The sequence below is a fragment of the Hoplias malabaricus genome, chromosome 3 (assembly GCF_029633855.1).
Source record: "Hoplias malabaricus isolate fHopMal1 chromosome 3, fHopMal1.hap1, whole genome shotgun sequence".
Taxonomy (NCBI): domain Eukaryota; kingdom Metazoa; phylum Chordata; class Actinopteri; order Characiformes; family Erythrinidae; genus Hoplias; species Hoplias malabaricus.
Window position 1 is genome coordinate 41001436 of NC_089802.1, and position 27835 is coordinate 41029270.

General features: G+C 39.4%; 1 long non-coding RNA gene across 1 annotated transcript; it reads left to right on the top strand.

Moving 5' to 3' along the window:
• The first annotated feature begins 2353 nt into the window (after nucleotides 1–2353).
• On the top strand, nucleotides 2354–6865 carry LOC136690756 (uncharacterized). Its single transcript, XR_010801778.1, has 3 exons — nucleotides 2354–2515; nucleotides 5667–5918; nucleotides 6739–6865. It is a non-coding gene; the product is annotated as an uncharacterized lncRNA (long non-coding RNA).
• The last annotated feature ends 20970 nt before the right edge of the window (nucleotides 6866–27835 follow it).

The following is a 27835-nucleotide window of genomic DNA, read 5'->3' on the forward strand; positions in this document are numbered from 1 at the left end:
GCTCATACATTTCATGTTCATATATTTCAGTTGGCCAACATTTCTAAAAAAAAAAAAAAAAATTTTATTTTTTTGCATTGGTCTTAAGTAATATTCTAATATTCTGAGATATTGAATTTGGGGTTTTCAGTAGTTGTCAGTTGTAATCATCAAAATAAAAGAAATAAACACTTTAAATATATCAGTCTGTGTGTAATGAATGGGTATAATATACAAGTTTCACTTTTTGAATGGAATTACGAAAATGGATTTTAGTAAAGTTTTTCATGATATTAATCATTTTATGACCGGCACATGTAGGTGTGTGTGTGTGGGAGAGAGAGAGTGAATGTGTGAGTGTATGTCACCCTGTGAGGGACACCCATCTGGCCCATTTCCAGTAAAGATATGACTGTTCATGCTCTGGCAAACTGGATGTAAACCAGTGACATGTGTCTCTATGTCCCTTGTGGCAAGTGATAGTTGTTCATACACTGCACAAAAAGAAATCTAAGCAAGTGTCTTACTCCATTGGCAGATGTTTTTGCTTCTTTTAAGCTGAATTAAGCAAAAATATCCACCAGTGGAATAAGACTTTCTGTAGATAAAAGCTAAACTTACAGTATGCACCATAACTCCATTCCGTGGGGTACCACTTGTCTGCTACCACATTTGTTTTGCTTCATTTACCCACACCCTTCACTCTCACATTAACACTATGCGTATGATGCAGCACAAAATCGGAACGACTCATTTTAGCCCATTTTTTTCTAAATTAGGCAGCCAACATACCCTGTGGTCTTGTTTCACAGTGTGAGGGTTGGTGTCCTCTAGTTCCCCACATTAATGTGCACATGAACTGAAAAACTGATTTATTCATAATATGCCTCTTGTAAATGCAACAACAGTGTACGCTCATTGTTGAATAAATTGCATTCAGCTAAATATGCGTGAATTATTTTTAGCTTTATGCACAATTTATACACAACACAATTTATTTGGGTTAAACCACAATGTGGGATTAGAGTGGGCAACATCCGCAACATGAAATTAGTAAAAAAGGTTGCTCACGTGTTACATTTCTTTAAAAAAAAAAAAAAGCTCACGTGTAAATCACAACAGCACGACTGCTGTTTTCAAACCACTGTTTTTTATGTTATTGCAAATCGGCCACTTGCGTAAACACCTGATTGTGAATTTAAGACCTACATCTAATTTCTGATGGGCTCAGTGTGCCTCTGTTGGAAAACATTCTTTTGATATTCCGGAAATATGCAGCTGTTCTGGAAAAAGAAAACAAACGTTCATTAAAATATTCATGTGCAGAGGAACATGCCGGGTGCTCTTACCCATTCTTTCAATTTCCCCCTCCTTAAGGTAGTGGAGGAATGGAGAAGAGTGTCTTTGGGAGATGGGGGTCAGGTTTATTTAATGTGCAGTTGATGAGTGACTCAGAGCCTGGCTGAGAATGAGATGCCTATTACCAAGGGACTCTGAGAAGAGCAGCACTTTCCTCTCTCACTGGATTGAAAGTGCTAAAACATGGCTAACGTGTGGGAAAGGACAGGCCCATGTGGGTTGTGTGTGTGTCTGTGTGTGTGTGTGTGTTTGTTTTGATGGATCCATGACCTTAAACAGATGTGAGGTTTCATGTGTTTGCAGGGTGGGTGTCACACCTGTTTCCCGTCAACACAAATGAAACATACAGTATATATACACCAGTTAGCCAAAACATTATGACCACCTGCCCAACAAACCCACCCACTAAGGACCTGTGGTTTCAACAAGAACTTTGGAGGACCCAGAGTAACAATTTGGACTCAGGAGACTTAATGGCAAAAAAAAAAAACCTGGAGAAACACAGACGAGAAAGAGGTGTGTGAAACATCTGTCCAAATATAAATGTTGAGAACTGATAAACAGCTTCAAATCTGAGAACATTCTTGATGCTGATGAGAAATGGTTGACTTGTGTCTCACTGAGATCACTAAATCTCAACATGAGACACAATGAAATACCCGGACTGTTTTTCTTAGGTAAATAACAAATGTGACTTCAGATACACTCAATGCAGGAATGTGAAACCATGCAGTGCATAAGTGAATCCCTTATCAAACAAATAATATTATTCCTATAACGTTTTGGTGCTGCCATTGTTCTTGGGTCAACACATACTACCAATTCACCTCCCTCCCTGCAGAGGGCTCTGCCTTATGTTGAGAATCCTATGGTGAGGCATTCACCTGATTGCAATCAGGCCGATTCGGTTTTTAGTGCAATGCAAATACATGCACAAACAAAAGCCACACAGACTTAACACTGGTTGTTTCATTTGGACCCTCCTCTTCCCCTTCAAGATGTGGAAATAGCTTATGTGGTGCCACCTTGCCAGGTTTCTAAATATTGGAAACGATGAAAGAAGCCACTTCAAACTCCCACAGATGCAGCCTCCAGTGAAGGATATGTCACTCACTGTACACTACCCAGGAAAACATTGACAGATTTCAGAGAGACATCGCTGTGCCCAGGGAGAGCGGTCAGTACAGATGAATTCAGCCATTCTCCCTGTTTTGTTTGTTTCCATACCTCACATTATAGTATGTATTTTGTTATCGACACATGTTCAGGGATTTTTAGTTGAGTAGAAATACGTATATTTCTGTTCTTGTTCTGAAGAGACTCTTATTCTAGAGGAGAAGCTGCAGGAAGTTTAGGGCTAGCCTTTAACTCAACTGTTTTTAGCCTTTAGCTCAAGATACTGGCTGAGTAGCATTAGCTTAACCGAGCACTGTATTGTCTCCAATTAGTAATAATTTAAGCAATACCGTATTTACCCCTTTGTGCTTTGACCCAGTCCATTTACAGATCTACTTTACGATTCCCTGTTTTGTTTTTTTTTTTTTGTTTTTTTATTCTTGTGTTGTTCTTTCAATACCCTTGTGTTTGAAGTCTAATGGGCCAACAAAAACCCCAAGGCAATCCTTTATTAATTGCAAGTAATACAGTGTGGCAATATGAATTCGTATTTTCAGGCTTTTGTAAGTGGAGGACTTGCCCACACCAGCCGTCCTTGCCTATATGGATATATGGATTTATTCCAAGTTTTTAACTAGTGTCAAATGCTACGTCCGAGATGTAATGCCTTGATTTGTGTGTGTGCAGTATATATTCTACAGCATGGATGCCCTGCTCACTGACACATTGTCAATCTTGATTTAGCAGTTTATTTACGCCTACTGCTCTACAGCGCAAACCTATAAAACATCCATAGGTCAAACTGACTACATCTGACATTATGTAGAAGAGCAATTGCAGCACCACATACATCTCATTTCTCATAAGCACTGTGGAATTAAGATGATGTCTGCTGTTAGATGGAGAGAGATATAAGGAATTGCTCTAGCTGTGCTTCTGAGAGTCAGGAGCATGGCTGGTGCTTTGCTGTTCTCATTGAATTTGATTAAAAGTTTTAAATGTTTTAATTGGAAGAGATGAGATAACACTTATCTTTTATCAGTTAAATCATCAGGAAATATTCTTGCAACATTCAAGGCAGAAGTGCCCTTGAGAAAGGCATCTCACTGCCCCTGGTCCCTAGTTTGCTTGTGTGTTTGTGTGTTCATTTTCTTGTGTGTGTGTTTTTTTTTTTTTTTTTTTTTTTAGGTTTATAATGAGTGAAATGTGGGACAAGCTGGTTTAGCATGTGCAGACAGGCATTGACTAGTGGTTTATGGCAATCTAGAGCAGATGTACATAAGTCAAGGTCACCATGCCCACTGCCCATTGTGGGTATAAAACCTCCAGCACTGGGCTTTAGAGCAGTGGAACTGTGTTCCTCACAGAAATCTTAATCTAGTATCTCATATAAAACGTTCCCAGATGAGTAGAAGTTACTGCAGCAAAGTGAGACAAATTTGGGTACTGAGGATCGTTCTCCATCCAGATTTAATCAGTAATGAAAAAGACAGATAACAACAGATGGCTTACAGTCTGTAACAGTCTAGCTGTTGTACATATATAGGCTCTCTGGGGTACATGGACCATGTAAAAGCACCAAAGTTGGAAAAACAATGTTGGAGTTTATGTTCAAGTGGAGGATAAGTGTCAATTGATGCATGGTATTTTGATTCTGGAAGAAACCAGGCACTGGAGGATTGCCAAAGAGACCAAGAATGGCCATTTCCATCCTTAAGCTCCTCCCATCTTATGTGTGAACATCAAGGATGAATTTCCTATCAAAACTTCTCAAGCTGCAGCAGGCTGAAAAAGATCCCTAAAAAACCTTACATGTAAATGCAAACCTCTGTATGGCTCCTGTCTAATTTCCATGAGTCTATAAAGGCCTATCTGAAGCTGCAGCTGTCTCCCACTCTTACAGTCCTTTTAATCAGGATACATTTATGGAAAATGTTTTTTCTCTTGTACAAAACCACAGCTGTAAACATACGTGGGCAGTTTTGGGCAAAAAGGTCTCACACCTCATGGATTGTACATATATCACTAAACACTCAGCCAATGTATTCGTAATACTTCCATAAACACAAGGTTTCATCTGTAGTTATTTTCCAATCACAACCATCACCCATTTGTTGGTTACATTGTTTTTACACGCAGATGAACCTGAAGAAGCTCAGCTTTGGGAGTACAAGCTTGATGTACATGGATGGGATGGTGCCAATGTGTATGTGGTTTCACAGCTGTGCTTTCTGACTTCAGTTCCTGAGAACTGAAAAGATGGGTTGGGTTCAGAATATGATGTTGACCTGTAGTCTCCTTTGTTTATCAGAATCTGACAAAATGGGCTGCAGGTAAAATATTATTTGGCATGGTTTATAAGTGTGTGACAAGGTAGAGAGTAAAGATGTTAAAATAAAAATGTTAGCTGTAGCATAAAATGAGTAGTTACTTAGCAACAAGGGCTCAGTGCTACTGAGATACAATGCACTCCTCGACCAAAAAAAGTAATACGGTATAATCTGATTTACATGCCTTTTAGTCTGACCTAAAGCTGAAACTAGGTTTTTGAGAAAAAAACCTAAGCAATTAATGTGTTCCAGCCCACCCCAAAAGTCACCCTTTTTGCACTGATATATGTCTACAAAACTCTCAAATTAGTAAAAAAATTACAAAAAATATAAAAGAAATACAGTGGTAACGGTAATAAAAAAAGAAATACAGTTTTAAATGGTTACATATCGCTACCTTGAAGACGTGACGACTGGCTGGAGGAGTAATACAGGCACTGGCTGTTTGACGGGAGGTGGGGGGTGGGTGGAATAACGGTGAGTAGGCGGGTGAATGTGGGGAGACGAAGCGTAGATACTGCTTAATTTAGCACGAATTTTGATGTCTGCTATTTACACTAGTTACACAACTGAAAGATTATCACCCCCTATCTTTAGACCTCCTTCCCAGGCTACCTTCCAAACCATACAAACACACTGCCAGACTACAGCTGGAGGAATCTCTGAGAGTGTGTCCTGGAGAGAGAAGTGACATGTCATTTTCTACACCTGTCTGGCTTTTTTATGTTTTTTAGGTAGTGTGAGCTGTTGTAGGTATCATTAATCAAATCTAATTTATTTGTATGGTGCTTTTTACACTTGATGTTTTCACAAAGTAACTTCACAGGATTCCAGTAAAGACAAAGTTTTGACATGAAATGTAAAGAATGTAAAAACCCGCAGGTGGGCAAGCCAAGTTCAAGTGTCAAGGAAAAACTATCTCCGAGCTGAGGAAGAAACCTTGGGAGGAACCAAGGTTCACAAGGGGGGACCTATCCTCTGGCCAATCTACTGGAGATAATAGTTAGGAGTCAATGGAAACTTCAGTGTAGGGGGCAGGCATCTCCAAGGCTTGGTGGTGGCTGGAGCATGGACAGCTGGTCTGAAGCATGGAGCACGAGCTCGACAGTCATCCATCAGTGTCCAGCTGGACAGGTGGGCAGTCGTTTACTCAGAAAGGGCAGTCATTTAAAGTCATTAGCTGTCTGTTTTTTGCACTACTCACTTGCTAACTTTTTGCACAGATGGGCAGGTCATGAGGTAAGTAGGCAGACAGACAGGCCATGAATGTGTTGTTTAGTTTACTATCACGTTATTTCGTTTATTGGTTGCTATTGGGATGTATAAAATGTCTACGTTTTAAAAAAAAAATGTATTTACCCATTTCTTTTAACCTTAAGGCAGGTTGCTTACCGTGCATCAATCTAAAAGAAAATACCCTGAAAAATGTCACATTAGAAGTTTGGGACTGAATTGATGAATTGTTTAATCATGGAGAGTCTCATTCAATAATGCCTTTGCTGTTTGCATGACGATATCCTAATTTAATGATCATTATTCATTTAAATGTATTGAGGTATTGAGCAGTTCATGTGTGTATACAGTGGCCATAGTGTTATCGCACATACCCCTTAGGAAAATATAGGGAATAATTTCATAATTAATTCTGTTAAGAATGGGTAAAGGTGCATTTAATTTTAGCCCAAAAATGTGTGTGTTTTTTTTTTTTTCTCTTCCCCCATTTTACTTCCAATAAATTAATAATATACACTGCTGGCAGTTTTGAAAACAGTTGCCATGGATGCTGTACATCATGACTACAAGGTGTTAATGTTTAGTGTGAATAGAAGCTAAATGATGTGTTGTTTTTGTGAGTCACAAAATGAGTTGTATATCAGTTATGGTTTGTAATTGACTTCAGTTTTTCTGCACTCTCACTGAAAACATGTTTATTTAAAACATGTTTTTGTTTCAGACCTGTTGATGAAACCTCAAAGGGTACTCTCCCCAGATGTGTACAGGGTATAACCATTTAAGCCTGATAAACCTTTGGATCAAATTAGCTGTTAATGAATAGAAGAATATAGAAGGAATAGATAGAAAAGTGCAAGTGACTGCAACCCATGGAAAGACACTAGTTCTGTCCCCTCCATTCTGGGTTCTCCCCTCATACCAGACTTTCTCTCCTAGACATTGTTGTGCTGTGCTCCTTTGTAAACTTGATCTCTAGACCTGTATGGCCCAATACAATTTATATGACCCACTTGGCCAAATTGTCTACAGCTGTTAGTGTCTTGGTGACTGGGTGAGTGTGTGTATAATGCCTGTGATGGAAAGTTAAGGCTTCAATCATAGACACAGTAACTGAGAGAGACTCCAGATGAAGATCAGGACGCTGTGTTCGTGTGATTTGATGGATCCGATGGATGCACAGCTCTCACCTCAACTGCCATCTGGAGAGGTGAGACACCAATGATCAGTCATCTGAGGAGGCGTCCCACTGCTGCGATCACATATTCCAGGTTTGTCAGTTTGGGACTGAGGCTGTTCTGAACAGGTGGGGGTTGAGCTGGATCAGAAGTGTCATTTGTCTCGCTGATGTTTCTCTCACCTGCCCGCTGTGTTTCCTCACAGAAGCATCCCGACCGACCCACGGGACTTATGCCAGCATACTTTTCATAACTCATGACTTGAAGAGGGAGAGAGAGCAGGATGTGGGATACACATGGGTGTCTGAGACTGAGTGATGGCTGAAAACGTAAAAGAGGCAGAAAAAGAAATAAGTTCTAGTTGTGTAATGGTCGGGAGGTCAGGGGTTTACAGTGCTTTATGGAGCAGGCCTGATGGATGATGGTTTGTTTTGCATGTAGGCTACGATACCATTACAGAAACCATGGCACCAAGCAAGGCAAGTAGGCTAATCTGTACATGTGAGAAAAGACAACCCAATTACCTCTTATGACCCATAATCTATCTGGATCTCCTCCAGGATCAACCTTTTCCGACTGGCCATTGTAATCAGCTGATTTGTTTTCTTCATTAGTTAGGCTCTGTACTCCCCCTGACCCGAAGACAATGAAGTAGTTACAGAGAATGTATGAACGAAAACCCATTAAACTGACACCTAGTGAATTGGATGTGTAAAGACTTGATACACAACCCACCATTTAAAATCATTTTACATTATTAATAGACTGGGTATCTCACACTACACAACTGTTTTTTGACGGTTTACAAACCGATTCCAAAAAAGTTAGGACACTAAACATATTGTGAATAAAAACTGAATGCAATGATGTGGATGTGCCAACATCTAATATTTTATTCAGAATAGAACACAAATCACAGATCAAAAGTTTAAAATGAGAGAATGTATTATTTTAAGGGAAAAATGTTTCAAAATTTCATGGCATCAACAAATGCCCAAAATGTTGGGACAAGGCCATTTTTTACCCCTGTGTGGCATCCATCCCCCCCCCCCCCTTCTTCTTACAACACTCAACAGACGTCTGGGGACAGAGGAGACCAGTTTCTCAAGTTTAGAAATAGGAATGCTCTCCCATTCATGTCTAATACAGGCCTCTAACTGTTCAATCGTCTTGGGCCTTCTTTGTCGCACCTTCCTCTTTATGATGCGCCAAATGTTCTCTATAGGTGAAAGATCTGGACTGCAGGCTGGCCATTTCAGTACCGGGATGCTTCTCCTACGTAGCCATGATGTTGTGATTGCTGCAGAATGTGGTCTGGCATTATCTTGTTGAAAAATGCAGTCTTCCCTGAAAGAGATGATGTCTTGATGGAAGCATACGTTGTTCTTTAACCTGAACATTTCCAACAGTTCTCTGCATTAATGGTGCCTTTCCACAAATGCAAGCTGTCCATGCCACAAGCACTCATGCAACCCCATACTATCAGTGATGCAGGCTTCTGAACGGAGCGTTGATAACAACTTGGGTTATCCTTGTCCTCTCTGGTACGGATGACATGGCATCCCAGTGTTCCATAAAGAACTTCAAATCGTGACTCATCTGACCACAGAACAGTCTTCCATTTTGCCACACTCCATTTTAAAAGACCCCTGGCCCAGTGCAAACGTCTGAGCTTGTGGAGCTTGCTTAGAAATGGCTTCCTCTTTGCACTGTAGAGTTTCAGCTGGCAAGGCGGATGGCACAGTGGATTGTGTTCACTGGCAATGCTTTCTGGAAGTATTCCCGAGCCCATTCTGTTATTTCCTTGACAGTGGCATTCCTGTTTGAGGTGCAGTGACGTTTAAGGGCCCGGAGATCACGAGCATCCAGTAGAGTTCTACGGCTTTGAGCCTTACACACAGCAATTGTTCCAGATTCTCTGAATCTTTTGATGATGTTATGCATGGTTGATGATGATAACTTAAAAAGTCTTTGCTATTTTATGCTGGGTAACACCATTCTGGTATTGCTGCACTATCTTTCTGCGCAACAATGGTGGAATTGGTGATCCTCTTACCATCTTGGCTTCAGAGAGACACTGACACTCTGAGAAGCACTTTTTATACCCAATCATGTTGTCAATTGACCTAATTAGTGTTGGTCTTCCAGCTGTTCGTTAAATGCTCAATTTCCTTTTTCCAGCCACTCCATTACTTGTCCCAACTTTTGGGGATTTGTTGACACTGTGAAATTTTGAATCAACATATTTTTCCTTTAAAATGTTGCATTTACTCACATTAAACTTTTGATCTGTCATCTATGTTCTATTACGAATAAAATATTGACATTTGCTATCTCCACATCATTGCATTCAGATTTTATTCACAATTTGTTTAGTGCACTAAACACGCAACCCACGTTTCCTAGGAGAGAGACAAAAACATGCATGTACAACTCACTGCAATTATTATTTGCACTACTATTTATGTAGATCCACGAAGGAAGAAAAATGTACAAAATTCCTTTGGATCATGGATGGGAAAACATGGTCAGCATGGTCTCTACACACTGCAAAGTGAGCTGGAGATTAGTGAAATAACATATTTTTGAGGCTACTTTTCAACTTAAAAGGTTCTGAAACATGAGCTATAACAGTGGCTTGCTCCACAGTGCTGCATGGTTTAAGGGGGATCATAAATTTGAATAAAGTTTAAATAGCGTCTGCAATGGGGAATTCTGTGGCTCAATTTTTTTTCCCTCTCATTTTATTTTATATATATATATATATATATATATATATATATATATATATATATATATATATATATATATATATATATATATATATATTTGGTATACTGGTTATTTGGGGACATATGCATCCAGCACTGCACTTGTAGTTTTCAATGGTTTTACTATTTAATCCGTCCTCCACTGTACATGCCTGTGTTTACTGTTTGTGCTCTGTTCTCATTGTCTGTTGCCAAGTCTCATTCAGCTAGCCTTAATTCAAGGACTAAAAGGCCATTTGAAATATCACTTCACGTGATTTCCATTTCATAGAAATAAATAAATAATTAGTTTATCATAAAAATATGGGCCATTTTTCAATATTTGGGTATGAATGGCTGCTCTTGTAAGAACATCACTGTCAGTTCTTTGAGTAACAGAGATGTTCTCGAATCCCAGTTTGCCAATGTGGACCATTTCCTTCTGTTCTCAAATTGCTGCACAGATTTATAGGTAACAGATGTTATTTTCCTGCTGCTGGGCTCAATGTTTGCTCTATTGTTTTATATTAGAATCAGAGTATCAATCATTTGTGTTGATCACATATGGACAGGGATGTGTTGGAGACTAAACATATGTTATATGTATGAGATGGCATGTGCTCCCTTTTTAATTGATGATCCCATTTTCCAAATGGAAATTAATGAATTTCAGCATGATTAGGAGCTGATGCAGTATATTTAAATATAAATTATTTTAAGATTTTAAAGAAGGCAATTCTACAAGATTTTTAGATGTCAAGAAAACTCCAACTGTGCTGCCATAATAATTGCAGCCTGGCTAAAAATGGGAATATTTGAATTCTCCACTCATTGTTCATTAACAGTGCAGTATATAATAGATTAAAATATCCTATGCCAATCCATTAGAGCTTTACATAGTGCCCACCACAGTCTTCCTACTTGCAGCCACCAAAATTCCTGCTTAATCCTACACCCCAACACTTAGTTTGATGTGGCCGTTTATGATCCAATCAGCAACCAGCTATCCTTAACATCTACTGTTACTCATTGAGCCCAGCCCATGAGTACACAAACTAGCCACTGTATCAATAGCTCTTAACAGGGATCATCAAGCAGGCACCTGCTCCCATTGGTGCCTCACTGAATTAAGCCCACAACACCTCCAGAAGGCTCAGCAGTGGAGTCTGGCGTCCCAGACCCACCCCCCTTCCAGCCAACTTTACAGTCCTACCTTACCCTTTACCATCATCACCTGTAAATCCACATTGGCCTCCCTGGTGAATAAGGCTGTACCTAGCCCTACTGGCACAACTAATGCATACTCAGTGCCACCAGTTCCATGTGAAATTTACATGCTACATCACCAACATCCCATCTCTGCAGAGCATTTCCCAACAAAATCTGTGCTCTCCTTATCCACAACCAATGACTAGACCTTTCAGCTCTTTTAGATAACTCCTTCACAGATGCCCTTAGTTTCCAGCCCCTGGTATCAAACTGCACAGTCAGGGATGTGGCCGATTTGGCTACAAATTCTCTAACATCTATCTCCAATAGTATTACATATGCCTGCCACCCACGTTCCCTCACCTCAGCTGCAAAGTCTGCATACTTCAGCTTGTTCCTTTCAAATGCTTTATGCACCTCATCCTCAAATGAAATCGTTAAATCTTTGAAATAAACTATCCATTTACTCAGAGTAGAGCACCATGTCTGGCCTCAGTGTAGTTAGCACAATGCACTCTGGGACCTATAGCTTTTTTCCTATGTCCACCAGCAATTTCCAATCTTGTGCTTCACCCTATCTACCAAAATTTGTAGCTTGTGCACTTTCTTGAAAACATTACCCCTCACACAAAACGCTAAATATTTTATTACCACAGCTACTCATCAGTGTATTAAATTCTTGCTGTCCAACAAGCATGCTAAAACCCTTAGCACCTGATTGTCTCCATGTATGCTGACCCTGTGACAAACTAACTTTACCAGCTGACAGAATGTGCTTCAGTGTGCCAACCCCTGTACATAATCCACAAATAGGATCTTCGCCTACCCACTTTCCAAGAAATTGTGGTGTGGGAAGGACGACATAAGTTGCTCCCAGCAAAAACTTAATACTTTCCTCCATCGCCCACAACTCTTGCCCAACTCTTGGTTTGCCTTGTTTTGCATTTGAAGCTGCTGTTGCACATCATGCCGCCTCCTGCTCGTGAATAAAACTAGTCATCATTTGTCTTCTGCGGTGATGTGACCTTACTAAAAGCTTTCCATGAATCACCTGACCCAAGGCCTGCTCTTCCGCATTGTACTTGGCCAATCACATCCCTTAGTTCTAATGAGCTCCTGGCTACCTGCACGGCCACTTTTAGATTCCACTTCCTTCCGGTTTTTGTGATTGGCACTGCTGCTTTTACCAGTGCATCTTTCGATCCTGTCAAATTCATCTCATGACTCACCTTTGAACATTTAAATTCCTCAAATAAACTTGTGAGTAACTCCAGCACCCCTCTCACCGTTCCACACTATTTAAACACTGTGGCACACCTAGCCACTTCCTTATGGCTTTGTTAATAACCTTTTACATCCACTCTACTTCTGTGATTGAAACATCATAAACTGTTAATGGCCAACTAATACGAGGCAGTAAGCCAAACTGCAGACACCACAATTTCAACTTCCCTGGCAAACATGATCTATCAATGCTATTAACAGCCTTCACCAGTTCAACTTCACCAGTTCCCACAACTTGTTCTGTATGGTTTAGTGCTGCACTATACCATCTACCTAAACTCTTCACTGGCTCTCCAGTACTGTAGGAATCATTTCTCCTACCATCAATGCACAGTAGTCATTATCATTGTCATGTTCATGTAAGCCCTAATTGGGAAAGAGCATAGTACTGTCATGCAACTTTCCCCCACCTATAACCCACTTAGAGGCTCTAATTTCTACAACAATTGCCATTGTAAATGCTACTGAAATCGTACATCCAGCCATTATAACAATTTCTAAATGCTGCCATGATGTAACAAATTCCCCTGTATTAAAGCAAAACTGAATATTCTCAAAGTATGCTATAATCAGCCTAGTAACTTTATCTGCCACCTGGAAGAATTCAGAAGCTTTCCACATAAGTTTATGTGGCACTGAGCCAAATGCATTAGCTAAATCTAGGAAATCAACATGCATATCCCTACATTCATTCTTAGCTGTCTGAATCTGATGCCAGATCATGCTTCTATGTTCCAAACATCTTGCAAAACCAGAAATCCCTGCTTTTGTATTGATATATCAATTGATTTGTTTGTTTCAAATATGCAGCAATTTTCCATGCTATTACACTAAAGAAAATCTTATCCTCCACAATAAGAAGACCTATGAGCCAAAACTCTTCTATACTCACAGCATCTTCTCTTTAAGGATAAGAATATTATGGATAAGAATATTATGGCAGTATTATGGCAAAATGTAATACACACTGCTAAATGCAAACCAGGCCTTAATTATAAGTGTAACACTAACTGTAACGATAGGCATAACACTAGGCATTACCTTAACCTTAAAAATGCAGTTTTTCATTATTTTTATTTATTTATTTTTTTTTGTGGAACATTACATTAATTTCAACGTGATTCACAGCGACAACAACATACACAGCTTCCGGGTGAATAAATTTCATCTGTTAAGTTTCACATCAAGTTCAACTTTGTTGAACTTTGACATGTGGAATTTTATCCTCGACCAATAACACTGCGGTTCTGTCTCTGTACTCTCTGAGCCAACATTTGAGGCAGTGATGATTGTTGTGGTTTCAAAACTAGACTTTAAATAAAACAACTTTATATACAGACATATATTGTAGATTATGAAATACAGCACAAGAGTCCCCCCACCCTAACTCTTCTCAGAGCTCCTCATTTTCCCAGCTACAACAAGAACACCAGTGCTCTTTAGGTACGAATCTGCATAACCAAAATGGAGGACAGTTTACAGCACCAGGTTTAAGCTCTGCTCGAACCCAGAGTGACTTGGACTTTACACTAACTGTTCAGTCCATCAGTGTGTCATAATGACCAAGGTATATTTCATTGTTAAAACATTACATTAAAGTCATTATGAGACACTGAAGGACATAGTAAATTATGTTCATTGGTGCTCTTACTTGACCCTTCATTGCATGATGCTATGCAGTGTGTCACAGCCTTTATAACCACACTGATCATAACCTTAGGTTGCAGTATCACTTTAAGTCTAATCCTAACACTAATTAAGACGTTACGAACAATCCTGACTCAATTTCCGAATACATAATACTGAGTCCTTGGTCCAAGTTGGTAAACTTATGGGCTTTAGGAGAGATTCCAGGTTTGCAAGTCAATTTCCACCAGAGGGATGTTTAGTAATGGGCCTGCAGGGTAGAATTTGCTAACTTCTTTTTAGAGTGCACTTACTTATAAATGTATATCTTTTTCTAAGTCATTTCCACTGAACTTTTTTTTTTTTTTTTAAATAACCAATCATGTACAAGCTTCAGTGATTAGATAGTGACCAAACACACCTCTGTGTTTCTAAAGGGTCTGGTCCTACTTTAATGGTGTGTACGAACAGTTTTTGAATGACATATCTCATTAGCTGAGGTTGTGCTGAATATGGGGTTATGTAACACTTAATGTTACTGTCAAGTCTGACACCATGATCACGCTAAACACAAAGAAATGCAGAAGCAAAGACAGTGTTACAGAGCTCTGAAAGGAACAAAAATTACAAGCCTTGTTTATGTGAAAGATATGTACAAACAGAAATGTCAGACCGTCCTGTATGTGTTAGAGCTGTTAAATGATTAGAATCGTTGACTGTGATTAATCACTTTATTTTTTGTAGGTAATCATGATTGATGAGAATTCAATAGTCACTTTATAAAGGTGTGCATTTTATTTTAGCTCTAAGTGGAAAGAATACACTTCAACAGAATGGATTTATTTTATTTTATATATATATATATATATATATATATATATATATATATATATATATATAACAGTATTATCTATTACCAACCAGAATTTGGACGATAAAATGCAGCAAGCGTGTTTATAAATTGTTCATAAACTGGAGTAATCTTGTCCCAACATCTAATTATCTAGCCATTTGCATATAAGTAATTCTGAAACTACAAAGTGCTCCTGTATGGTCAGTGCAGCTGAGGTGGTCATAAAGTTACAGCAGTCAGTAAAACAGTAACAGCAAAACAATCTTTTGGTTCCTACAATCATCTTCTATTCTCACAGGGCCACTCTGTTCTATGATACAATTCCAGACTGTAGACCATGTATTGCTCTGCATCCATTGTTTGCCCTCTTTCGCACCGTTCTTCACTGGTCATGACCCCAAGTGTACCACTGCAAATTAGGATTAGAAAAGCAGTAAATGACCTGTGAGCATCATAGCTTATGAATGACTCTTTAAAATGTTCCTGCCCTTCTCTCAGAATACATTTCACTTTATCTGAACCTCTCTGTCAGTGTGTTTACTATCTGTCCTCGCCTGTGTGAGATGTGGAGGTTTAGTCAAAATGTGGGAATTAAACTCTGATAAAGTTCCACCAGTGAGAACCTGTCTGACTCCTGGATGAAAGTCAATTACTTCATATCCATGCATTTGATTTCTTCATTATCTCTCTCCTCTCCTCTCTCTCTTGCAGTCTGTCTTTTTCCTTTATCATTCTACTCTCTCTACCCTTCCTCTTTCCCTCTCCACCTCTACATCACTCTCTACACTTCCCTCTCTCCTTTCTTTCACTGTTTCGCTCTCTCTCTCGCTCGCTCAACACTTTTAAATTAAAGTAAGTGTTGAATGCATCAAAGCTGAGAGTTTAATCAAGTGGAAACCACCAAAGCCCTCATGACTCTGCAGCAGGTAATCAACTCTGCACTCGACCCATCATCAGGAGTTCAGGCCTTCATCAGGATCACGCCTCACTGTCCTTTCTGCTGGAAACGCTGGACGTGCTGCACCACAAAAGACCCTTGCTGTGACTAATGCGTCCAGGGAGAGAGACTTCACTCAGCATTCAGTGAAAGGAGGGAACAGAGAATAGAAAAAACAAAGATAAATGAACATCTCTTAATGTATTGTCAAAGCTGTTTTAGTTTAAAGGAGCAGTCAGTCATTTTTACAACCAGAAAACAGCAAACCAAATTTATTACATTAAATTGGTTTGTAGTCCCTGGGCATGAGCTAGTTTATGCTTCATAGAGTGGGTCACCCACACAGTCTCACCCTAAAGGTTGCTATAGCAGCTGTCACTTTTTGGTCCAAGCCTTTATATATGTTTATGTAGTCAAAAGGTAGTTGTCTTGAAAGGCATTGGTAAATGTCACATTTATAAACTTATAAACACCTATCATATGTTTACGTCCATTTTACATATTCAATTAAAGGAGCAGTCAGTCATATTAACCAGTGAAAAATAGCAAAAATATTCATGTAAGTGAAGAATACTTTTGTTACACATACACACAGAAAATCCTACAATTATTTTTTTAAGTTATGCTCAAAATGATCCCCTCCCCCAATATGATCAGCTAAAAATACAAATATTTCTTTCACTGGCCTTGATGGCGGAGCCAAGCAACAGGCTGCCCACTCACTAACCAATCAGAAAGCTGCCAAATAACTAGCCAATCAGGGAGCAAAAATATTCCAGCTACTTTTAGATTGGAGTCAATACAAGCCATCATTTCAGCTTTGGGTTCTTTATTTAAGTGCATTAAAGGCAACATCTGCAGTTGTGGAAACTGCAATAGGAATAAAGCGATATACTCATGTTTTCATGATTTTCAGTGTTTGGAATGCTCTTTGCCATGAGCAGAGAAATAAGGGAAGCCTAGTATGTCTGACCGAGCCACTTTGTTTTAATTACTCGTTTACTGACACATTAATTTCCAGTTCAAACAGAATGAAGGTCAGCAAATGGTGAGAAAATATTTTTGGAGTTTTAAGTGCTTAATTGTAATCAAACAGTCTTAAATGTTTCCTATAAGGTAGAGCTTCCTTTCTTTCCCAGTAGCATTATGTTGGGAAACATCTATAAAAATCAGCTTTTGGTTCCTTAACATCTCTCTTATTCCTGTATTTTTTTTTATGTGGATATTCTGTTCCACCTTAAATGGTGCCAACGTTATGTTCGGGAGTCTCTATAATTTAAGGTGTATGGGACAATTTGAATAATGTCTACCAGGTTTTCCGTTGTTTGTTCTTTCTAAATTTCAGCTTACTTTGAACATGAAGCTGGGAAGTAATGGAAACATTTCACTTAGTAAAGTTTCCAATTCCGACTGCCATTGCCAATGCACTGCCATGACATCGTGGCACCAATACCATTTAAGGTAGAACAAGTTAAATAAAGAAAACAGGAAAACGATTCTGAGCAGTCTTCCCCAGTACTCAGTTCATGGTTACAGCCTTAAGTATATTTAAGCAATAATATGTACATGAGAGGGAGTTCTATTATGTGAGATATAAGCACGAAGGTCACTTAACATGTCTTGATATCTCTTGTTATAGCTTGAACCTTGATTATATAATTGTGATTATACAAGTTCCTTTATCATTCTTTGTTTTAGATAAAGAAAAAAAATCAGATTTATTTATCAACATCCTCAAGGTAACACAGTTCCATTTCTTCACAGTTAAAAGTGAGTGTTTTGGAGTGTGGATCCAGAGAAGTCATGCTCACACTGAAGAAAGAAAACAGAGCATTTTCTTGTTTTTATTTCATTGAGAACTTTTTTTTTTCAAATCAGAAAAGCAGATAGCCTTTTTATAAACACTCCCTCAGACATTGTTGCAGTATCTACTGTTCTTCTGTTCCAGCTGGGAACAAACCTTTCGATTTGGGAACTTATTTATGTTTGTGGAAATGCACCATGCCCTGTGAAGGACTGGCGTCCCCTCCAGGGTGTAATCCCGCCTTGCGCCCGATGATTCCAGGTAGGCTCTGGACCCCCCGCGACCCTAAATTGGATAAGCGGTTACAGATAATGGATGGATGGAAATGCACCATACCATTTAAAATCAGGTGCGTGAATGTGAACCAGTTCCATGTTGGTGGTTAAAACCTATCGGACACCCCACCACCCCTGTATTATAAGCACCGGTGTCACTGCTTTGTCACGTGTGTATTGTGAAAAACACTTCAAGAGCTTTGGTCAGAGTGCAATCATCATGCAATACAGGCACTCCTGGGACAGGGTTAGAACTAACTGTAATGTAATGTGTATTTTATAACATGAAGGAGAAGAACCATTGAAGAAACAACAACTCATTGCTCTTTTAATTAAGGAACCTTCAAGTGCATGAGTGATGTAAACACCGGCAGCCTATCAGAGACTCTTCAGGTTCATAATACAGCTCCAGCTCGGATGCTCGTCTACATCAACCCCGCTTCTTTGCAGACTCTTTTGAGACTTTCACATTCAGGGATGAGGAAGAAGAGCAAGCCCTTTCAACCAGCTGCAGAAACCCAAGTCTGGCAGGCGTCACAAACACACACTTGACATGCTTGACATCGTCACTTAAATGAAATGTCATTACGGCTTATGCAACACCAATAGCAGCGGATTACACAAGGAAAAGTCGGCGTGATTGCGGCTCCGGAGCGAAAACAAACGCCTGCCGAGGGCTGGCAATCACTCGACCCCATCCCCAGGTATTCACTCAGACGGAATGCATCTTGGGTAACAGGGTTATAATTAGACAGCGTATAATGGAGGAAGGATGCTCTCTACACAACACTGTAAAAAAATAATCCTGTACAAAATGGCAAATGTCTGGCAGCCCATTTACAGCAGATTTCTGCTGCATTACAGCAATCATCCGAGCATGTAAAAGACAGTAAACACATCTATTTTCAAATATACATAGCGGCTATATTTTTACATATGAATAACTATAATATTAAATGAATATATTTTACCACCGAACAGGATTTATGAAAATCATTATATATTATTACTGTTACATGTGCAACTCATGACATGAAGAAATGGCCTTTAATTGCTGTTTTAGTAAAATGTGTCTTGTCTAAATCATATTCTTGAGAGTAATGCTGCTGGAATGTGATGTAAACAACACCAATTTAACTAATAGAAGACATTGTTTACAGTACACCCTCACAGAGATAATGAAACACTACAGTAACCCGGTGTCCGTGCAGTCAGCAGCAGGTTTGCTGAGTCCAGTTTGAATGCCGTGTCTTTGCCTGGAGCACTGGGCTCATTTGTTAAAACTGGAGACTGTAGAGGTTTGTCCTGTCCAAGATTGAACAGACAAGGTGAGAGAGTGTTTATCTCACCACTGGGATGTGACAATAATCAGAATATACTTTGTTTATTTGTTTGTTTATGGATTTGGGAGTAACATAACTCCTGTCTTTTTTTCCTGGGTTAGCACGTAATTTAATGGTTATTCTTGTGTAAATATACATTTTAATTATGGTACATTTACCATATGTACATGTTAAATTATGGGAATATTTTGTAGTTATTTTAATGTTAAAATTATGTGTAAATATGATAAATGACTGTATTTTGAAATGAGGCAAAATACCATTATTTAATGGTAATTTGCTGGAAACTGTAGCTGCCAGTCAATTTGTTGGGGTTTTTATAGGATTTTTTTTTTTTTTTTTTACAGTGTGGATAATGAATGTATTTTGTGTCTTTTTGTTTGTTTGTTTGTTTATCAGAACCTAAAGAGATAAACACTCTTACAGCACATAGAGTGGTAGATATTAATTAGATGTTCTCCAGTGTTTTACTGCAGCTTACCATTGTATTTGCTGACAATTTTCAAAACATGATACAGTGAAATGTTGGGGGACATCTGGTCATTGAGTATTTCTTCTGAAATTAAGGCCATTGATGTGGAGTTCTGACAACATTACCGCAGTAACAGACATTTTCTGAGAAATGTTTACACTCATCATTAAAACACAACTGTGTTGATGTTTCTATCTGTGCAGTCACATGAACATTACAGGTATGAGGTCAGGTATATATGCTGGGTGATTAGCTTTGGACCTCTAGTCCCATGATGGAGCTCTGTCCAATCAGATAATTCAGTTCCAGTGCTAGGGGACAGCATGGTGGAATTAGGCTCATGTGGAAATGTTTTAGATTGTCCCATTTCATTTCTTGTTGCTCTATGGAGATTATACGTAATCTGTGCACCTTAAATTAGTTGAACTTGGATGTGTGCAAACTTTTGGAAACAGTGTATTTTTTGCTTTGGTTTATGTGGTATATGTGAAACTCTGAAACTCAGCATCTATCTTGGGTATCTAAAGCCCTGTATCTCTCTCTCTCTCTCTCTGTCTCTCTCTCTCTCTCTCTCTCTCTCTCTCTCTCTCTCTCTCTCTCTCTCTCTCTCTCACACACACACTCACACACACACGTGTAATCTTGTATATGTGCAATGTGGGGACATCTCAGACATGGAGAAATGCCTTGAACTATTCTGTTTTTAAGGGCTACTAGCTAAACTTCAACCTTAAAACACACTTCCCTGAAATGCAATAATTTACATTTCGGGGACCAGACTGATGTCCACAAAGAAGACAAGTCTCCACAAGGTGACATGTTACTGGTATATATACACACACATAGAGGGAGAGTGAGAGAGACCAAGAGCACCTGCTTCTAAGTTTCCTTCACACAGCACCAATAAAAGTGCACAGCAGGCTTATAAATGCAGGAGGAGAAAACCAGTGGCTCTCAGTGACCCAGAACCCTTTGAATCTGACCCTCATGCAGCCTCCACCTGAGCCCAAGAAGACTAACCTCACCTGAGGATCCATAAGAGACCTGGAGAGAGAGGAGAGATAGGTAGAACAAAACAGAGCTCTGGAAAGTTCTTGAACAGACTTTAGAACATTGCTGTGGGGATTTAATTGCATTCAACAGCCATTAAAAAAAAAAAAAAAATATATATATATATATATATATATATATATATATATATATATATATATATATATATATATATATTATTTTAATGGCTTTTGAATGCAATAAAATCCTGACAGCAATGTTCTAAAGTCATGAGATAGTACAACTATGATACATTCACTAATTACGATGGTGTCTGTGAATATTTGGACACACAGTGTGTATATGAATGCTGTGGATATGTGTAGGCAGAGTGGAGGCAGTCCCGGAGATGCAGCAGATGATGGAGGAGTGTGAGCTCTAATGCTTCAGCACCATGCTGTTCCCCTGGAGAGGCCTTGTCAGAAGCTCACATCTGATGTTCAGACATGTGTGTGTGTGTGTGTGTGTGCTGGAGTGGCGTACATACTGCTTCCTCCACCAGCTCTGCCCTTTATTTCACTGATAAACTACAACATGTCTTTGCAGATACCAGCTTTCTCTCTCCAGATCAGACCTGAGAGATGTTTTCACGCTCTTTTAAAACCAGAGTACAGTTGAATGAATATTACAGAAAGGATTTTCCAGAAAGGCCTTGGCATACAGAGGAATATTACAGAAAGTTAGAAGGTTGAATAATTGCTGTGAAATACTCATTATGAAAGGGGACAACGCAGTAGAAAAATAACCCCTTGTGTTTTCTGAGAATTTCAGGAGCATACAGGTCTTCAGGAGCAGGACAGGAGGCCTATATATTTAAAATAATGTTGTGTTTGAAAGAAGGATGTGTTTATGCCAATTCCCAACAAATGTCAATGTGCGATTAACCATCATCTTCCGTATTATAATGCACTATAAAATCTGTAAGGGTGGTACTTACATTAGCATTAGCAATTAGCATTAGCATTAAAAAATATGTTTTTGACCTTGTTTTGAAATTTATGACTCGAGGTGAAGGCCTAGCTCTAATAATCACAGTCCGCCTTTTCTTCACAGACACACACTTCATCAGAGTTTCCCCTCCCTCCTTTTCCTTGTCATGCTTTCATTTCTACGAGCTGTTTCCCGTCATATTGTCTTTTCAAGTTCTTCGCTTTTCATAAGAGTCTTTGCCAGGCTGCCATCATTAAACCCTCGAGAGCAGTGCTCCCCCGCTCAATAACAGACAAGCGTTCAGGTGTTTTCTCCTTACTGACATCAGTATTCCTTCTTGTGTGTGGCATAAACAGAAGATTGTATATCCAGCCCAAAATGGTATCACAAATAAAACATAAATATATTACTGAAAGACCATACCTAAAAAATGTTTCATTTACTGTCATGTCACAAATAGAACCCCCATCCACTTGGTGTTGTTGCTTCATACATATGCTCTAAGTATCTATTATGTACCCAAAGAAGAGTTATAAAAAACAGCGTTTTCTATTGTCATTATTCATTCATTACCAGTAAGCGCTTATCCAGTTCAGGGTCAGGGAGAACACACCACACTCCTCAGAGACAGTCACCCGGAGGAAACCCACGCAGACACAGGGAGAACACACCACACTCCTCACAGACAGTCACCCAGAGGAAACCCACACAGACACAGGGAGAACACACCACACTCCTCACAGACAGTCACCCAGAGGAAACCCACACAGACACAGGGAGAACACACCACACTCCTCACAGACAGTCACCCAGAGGAAACCCACACAGACACAGGGAGAACACACCACACTTCTCACAGACAGTCACCCAGAGTGGGAATTGAACCCACAACCTCCAACTTCTTGGATTTTGTGATTACACTTTCAGGTTACGTTTAGAGTTCAGTTTATCATTGGGTTTAGATTTAGATTTAAAGTAAGTTTACTGGAATATTTATGACTGCTGTTTTTTTCATGTGGGGTTGCCATATATTCACTGGGACTGGTCTTTTAGTAAAATACATGCGTTTTTGACCTTGATACCAGCCTGCTCCAGTATTTCTCTACACTTCTAAAAGTCATAGCCAGAGGTGTGTATCCTAAATGTCAGGACCTATCAGGGTAAAACAAGTGCACACACACTTCTCAGAAGTGGAACTTCTCAGAATATCCAGCTCATCTCGTAGTGTATACCAATCTATTTTACACTTTTTGGATTGTTTTAGTCAAATTAAGTCCTTCAGCTTATGTCATACTTGGTAATAAACTTTTATTTCTACTGCACTCTTTACTTTAAGTAAAAAATTCACTTGAAAAAATATGTTTACACACTTTCAGTACTGGGGTTTACTTCATTACCACAGAGCATTACCATGGCAGTTAATGGCTGAGTTATATATCCAATAAGTGCAACCATTAATGACATGGGCATTCAATTGTACACAGCTTATATAATCACCATTTTGTGCACACGGACGACACCAGAAACAAGAGCTTGAGACTGGGTGGTGAAGGCAGAGGAGAAGTTATGGGAGGCTTTTGCTCTTGGCAACCAATCTAGGAGCTTCTGGACCTCGATCTGCCTATTTCAGACACTAATGAAGCCCAGGGCTTATGCTCTTGACCTTTCTGGCTGCTGAAAATAAAGAGTCCAGTGCCGTTGAACTTTGTACTGCTCTGTGGACAAAGTGGGCTTCACACAATCGTTTTACCGATGAGTGCTGAAGGCAAGGAAGATCAAGAAAAAGAACAAAAGCACTACAAACATTAGCCCCTTCTTCCCAGACAGCACTGTTTCCTTCACCTGCCCTTCTGTCAATAATGAGACCCAGGGAGCGTTTATTTTCTCCAGCCTGGTACTGTTCTCAACAAACATCCACACTTTCTCTTCCGCTCTCATCAAAGTCTCCGGGGTAAAGACGAGGACAGAGCCAGGGCTTACACATGCTTATATAACACTTTCTCATCAAATGTCCAATATTAATGTGGATTAATCATTCCCAGTGAAATGAACCTGCTCCAACTCTTTAAGCGCTGACGTTTCCAAGTGGAGAAAATCCTATCGCCTTGCTGCAGTCACTCTGATTAAAACGATGGTGCTGTTTCTGTACTTCTACGTCTGATCAGTTTAAGGTTAGATCTTTACGGAGTTAGCAACAGAAATAAATGCCTCAGTGTGAATTATATATATATATATATATATATATATATATATATATATATATATTGTGGCATGCAAGCAGGAGCAAGAGTATCACACAAACCTTGCATTGTTTCTTGCTCTCTTAGTGCAAAAGAATACAAGCATCAGGCTGTTTTTCCGCGCTCCCTTGATGCTCACAGAACCGCTTGGGTCTATACATCTCCCACACCCCACAAAAACGGTAACACACTCAATAAACACAAGTAACTACATAGAACAAGACCTAACTTACCACTAAACCAGACCCACCAAATGACATGAAATAAACAGCACACATGAACAAATATTAGCAATTATAGTCAACTATCTATACGCAAGCAGTTCTGGGTATTCCGGGTAATGACGTACCCACACACCCCCCTCACAAACACAATGGCGGATGCCACAATATATATATATATATATATATATATATATATATATATAGCCTGTTTTGTTCTGCAGTGGGGAAATTATGCTTTTTTTTCTTAACCAACCAGTCCAGTATGTAATGCTGAGGTGTTGTGGTTTTAGTTTTGAAGTTTGAGTAACTTATAAGTGAATGATTTATAAATAATAATAATAACTAGATTTGCATTTCCTTAAGAAAATACATAGTGCTTGAAAAGAGTTGGAAGTGTGTGTGTGTGTGTGTGTGTGTGTGTTTGAGAGAGAGAAAGAGAGAGCAGGTAATATTTTGGTGGTGGATCATTCTCAGTGCTGTAGGTGGTGGTGCTGTGTTATTGTGTGTTGTACTGTATTGTTCTTCCTCAAGTCCTTCAACAGTTAACACAGGATGCTATGTGAATCTGAACATTCCGCCCATTCATTTAAATGAGGCATTTCATATACTTAAAAGAAAATGTATTAAAATCGACATCCATCCATCCATCCATAACCGCTTATCCAATTTAGAGTCGCGGGGGGTCCAGAGCCTACCTGGAATCATCGGGCGCAAGGCGGGAATACACCCTGGAGGGGACGCCAGTCCTTCACAGGGCAACACAGACACACACACATTCACACCTACGGACACTTTCGAGTCGCCAATCCACCTGCAACGTGTGTTTTTGGACTGTGGGAGGAAACCGGAGCACCCGGAGGAAACCCACGTGGACACGGGGAGAACACACCAACTCCTCACAGACAGTCACCCGGAGCGGGAATCGAACCCACAACCTCCAGGCCCCTGGAGCTGTGTGACTGCGACACCTACCTGCTGCGCCACCGTGCCACCCTTAAAATCGACAAATCAATCAAATATAAATAAGTTCAAATATAAATAGCACACCTCTCAGAGCAAGAGGTTTGAACCGCGGTTTGAACAGAGTCTGTATGGTAAGCAGTTATGGCTGTATTAATCACAGAATAGTGGAGAATAATAAAAATAAGAATAAAATATAAGGAAAAAAAAGGAATAACAATATAGTGCTTGTCAAGCACAGTAATAATAATAATGATAATAGTAATAATAATAATATGTTACAGTTATATAAAGCCTTTAACATATCCACTCATACCTAGAGAAGTGCTTAATCACTATAGCAGTTGTACATGACGTAAAGATTGATTGACCATTCATTAGAAAACCAATAGTTTTTATGGCAAAACCAGATTGACACGATTATTTCTTACAGCACACACCCAACTACCCCAAATTTAAAATGGCCTTTTTGTTTCAACACTCACTGTCCACAGTTTTTATCTTAACTGACCATGAAGTTGCATTTTGTAGCTCTTCAGTTACAGACTCCAGTGCTTAATTTGCTCTGCATACTCTGTTTGCCCCTGTCGCCCTGTGCTTCATTGGTCAGGAACAACATGGGACCACCACTGAGCACGTATGATTCCAGTGGTGGATCATTCTCAATGCTGCAGAGACATTGATGTGGTGGTGGTGTGTCAGTGCGTGTTGTGTTTGTACGAGTGGATCAGAAACAGCAGTGATGCTAGAATTCTTATGCAGGTGTCAGCACTCCAGTATTGAGCTGTGGAGCTACATCCAGTATTCCCAGAAAAAGTTGGAATGGTTTTTGTCTTCCTGAGCTCTTAAAAATAAAGGTGCTACAAAGGGTTCTTTGAGAGATGCCATAGAAGAACCACTTTTGAAAAGAAGCATATTTGTTAAAGAGATATGTGAGTGTGAATAAACCTTTAAATGTTTAAAGAGCTTCGCTGAAGCTTATAGATTTTAACCCATGTAAAATTGTCAGCAAATGTGGTTCCAAATGGAACCAAAATGGTTTTTCATTGGCGTTGCTTCAAGAACCTTTTATTGCACCTTAATTTTTAAGAGTGAAAGCTATAAACACAACAAATCAGATCCAAACATAATGTCATTAATGCACTTGTGGATGAGTGCCATCAAAACCACACAGCAATATTACATCTTCTAGTGTAAAGCTAAGCAGATTTCCCGATGTGAGCTGTTTAGAAAGAAAAGTAGGGTGATCCCTTTGTTACTAGTGTCCACAAACATCAGACCATGTGTATGTTTTCAATGTTAGGATTAGGATAAAATACAGAACACCTGTACTTTAAGCCAGATATCAAAGGGAATACAGGAAAGGAAAGTGTAAAAAGAAACTTGTTTGCATAGTGCCAACTGGTTGCCAGATAGCTTTGATTTATTCTAAGTATCCCTCTCATTTTTTAAACCTGTCCAGAAACAAGTACTTCTGGCTGGTCTCCAGCCAGGACAGTTGTCCAGATGGAGGGCCAAGTAAAGAGTAATGGATTTGGCAAAGATATTTGAAAACCACTGTCCGCTCTTGTCTGATGATGACTAAATTAGATTCCGTGGAACATTTAAAGAATATAAAGTGACGTTGACCAAAAGGACATTTGACAAAGATCAAATGAGAGAAAGATGAGGGAGAGTGGTCATTGAGGGATGACATGAAAAATTATGAAGAGAGAGTACTTAAGCTTTTTTTTTCTGTTACAGGTAAGCTAAAAAATAGAACGGCTATACTGCAGCTTAATATAGGCACATTTTGCACACCATTTCACACATTACGTTGTCAGTAACAGAGCTGCCAATGGGAACCTGCCAGTCAAAGCTGATACAGCCCCTGTACTTTACATAGAAATATGGCTTTACTTTAATGCATGATTACATTTGCTAGATGTACATATTTGAGGAGGAAAATTGTAAAAAATAAATAATAAAAAGTCGGCCAAAAAAAAGATAAAAAAAAACTTAAACAAAGCTGATTAATATTGTGAGCACAGTAACTGGGCAGATAAAGTGTTAACTTGGGCCAAGCCAAGATGACGTCACTGCATATCACCAGCAGTGAAACATGGGGTTGGTAGTATGTTTAAAAGGGTGTTTTAAGATGGGGTGCTATATGGAGATGACTTGCCCACCCTCACTCATGGACAGTGTCACACTCACATAGTCTCTCTTACACACTCACACCTGTAGATAATGTCACACAGCTAGTCCACATACTGACATGTGTTTATGGACTGTGGAGGAAACTCACACCAACACAGGGAGAACACACCAACAGGACCCTGGAGCTGTAGAACAGTGGCACTAAGTCCTGCCATTCTTAAACATTAGTAAATTATTATATTCTGTTTTTTATGGTTTTGTGGATTCCCTGTTAATTTGTATAATGTGACCAGTGGTGTCCACATTTTTACAGGATACAGATCTATGAATAGAATCTAAAATCGCCTGGAGGACTGAAAGTAGGAAGTAAGCTGAATGGAATGCCACACAGTAGAAAACCAAAGATTACTCTGCCTTAGAGACTGCAATGCCTGCACCTACATGAATGTGTGGACAGTGGCTAGTAGTGCCATCAGGATTCCCTAGATGTGGGTCTGTCATATTCCCTTAGTGTTTTGTTAGGACTGAAGTGCAGACGTCCAGCTTT